Genomic DNA, 2,099 nt, shown 5'->3' with positions numbered 1-2,099 from the left:
GAAACTACTTTGAAGAGCAGGGAAGTTGTTCTTCATTCACTGTAATCCCTCCATTCCAGAAATTTATTATTCAGAAAGAATGTTTTATTTAGCAGACCCAAGCAACTCAGACTGTTTGTGCACTAGAACAAATCGAAGATAATTGGCATTTGAATAAGGTCAACCATTTTATTACTGCTTTATAATGTTTTACCGCTGATTTGTATTTAAATATTTATGGTGTTTTCCAGTTCTCTCTCGTGGTTGGGTATTGTAGCATTCTGTAATCCAAAAAATTCTGAAATCCAGAGAGGACTTGATCCCAAAAATTCCAGACTTGGAAGATTACAGTGTATTTAGGTATTTATCTTAAAACCAACACCAGTATAATAGATTATCTGATCATTATTGATATTTGCGGGATCTTGCTGTGCACAAATTGGCTATCACATTTATTACTTTTCTAAGTAGTTACACTTTAAAAAGTGCTTAATTGGTTGTTAATTGCTTTGGGACACCCTTGGGCTGTTCACAAGCTTGGTCTCATGTTTGTTCCTGAAATGATCTTCTGACAATATCCATGCTACCTCCAATTTTCATCTTTGCAATGTCAACCAACTCAACCCCTGACTCAGTTCCTCTGCTGAAATTCTCATTTCATGGGGTCGATTTTACCATTATGTTGCACCCATTTTTGGGTGTGACATGATGGTAAAGTCGGGTGTCAAACGCTTAGTGCGATTGGCATCAGTTTTCGAGACCAGCTCCATTTTACGAGCACCGGATTTCCGGCGCAGGTAGCTTTGTGCTGGAAATGGGCGGGAGGCAGATTAATATATGGAAATGTTTACATTTAGTTTTACATCTGCTTAGTGAGCTTGGCGCTTAATCATCCGTGTCCGTCCCCCTTTTTGACCTCACCGGGAAAGGTTCGCGCCAGTAAGGATTAGATTTTGAATGGGGAACAGTCGACTTGGCCTCGCCAGTGGAACCAGGGGCCATTGAACCCCCCTGGGGAGGCTGAGGGCAAGAGGGGTGCCCCTCAGGCAGTGGCATCCTGGCACCTGGGCAATGCCACCCTGGCACCTGCGAAATGCCCACCGGGCAGTGCCAGAGGGTGGGGCTAATGGAGAGGGGGACTGTTTCCACTCTGCAAGGATCAGTTGAGGGAGGGAGAGGGAGCCTGCTGTCAATCTGCAGGGATCGGTGGGAGGGAAGGAGTGGGGTCCCGCTACCACTCTGCAGAGATTGGTGGAGGGGGGGTACAGAGAGGGGGGACTGCAGCCACTCTAGCGATTGGTGGGGGAAGGGTGGCAGGTCCGCGATCGCTCTGGGTGGCGGGGGGTTTTGGCAAGGCTGCACCCCCTGCGATTGCAGGGGGGCAGCTGCTTCGGGCAGCCTGCACTAGCAGGCTCCAGACAGCTCTCTCTTTGTCAGACCCCTGCTACTGCTAATATGCATGTGCAGCATCAGAGGCCTGCAAATTCACACTACCTCCATCTGCAGGGTTTCGGGTGCGTTAAGCCCTGCCCACAAGCTTCTGCACCGAGCAACCGGCTTGCTGATAGTTTTGCAGGCAGAGTGCATATGGGGGGGGGGGCTGAAAACACGGCCAAAGGATGGATCTGAAAGTCTCCCAGTTTCAAATCCACCCAGCAGGTAGAAAAAAAGTGTTAAAATCCCCCCCCCCCCCATGTCTTTTTTACCTCTGGATTTGACTTCCAATTCACTTCTGGGATCCTCCCATGTTAGATGATCCAAAACTCTTATCCAAATCTTCACTCACATCCTGAATCTCTCTCACCCATCATTCCCATGCTTGCTGATCTACTTGGGCTCCCAGTTAAGCAACACCTTGATTTTTAGAATCCTACGCCTTTTCAAATCCCTTGCTTCTCGCTGTCTCTTCCAGTCTTACAACCCTGCACTTTTCTAACTCTGGTCTCAGAGTAACTTTGGAAATAGGAGCAGGAGTGAATCATAAGCCTGAATTGCCATTCAGTAAGATCATGGCTGATCTTTGGCTTCAACTCCAGTTTCCAACTTGTTTCACATAGCCCCTGATTTCCTGAGAGACTAGACACCTGTCTCTTTCAGCCTTTAATATATTCAATAATGAA

Source organism: Mustelus asterias, chromosome 14 (assembly GCF_964213995.1).
Source record: "Mustelus asterias chromosome 14, sMusAst1.hap1.1, whole genome shotgun sequence".
In the NCBI taxonomy this organism is placed as follows: Eukaryota; Metazoa; Chordata; class Chondrichthyes; order Carcharhiniformes; family Triakidae; genus Mustelus; species Mustelus asterias.
This window is presented reverse-complemented; position numbering follows the sequence as displayed.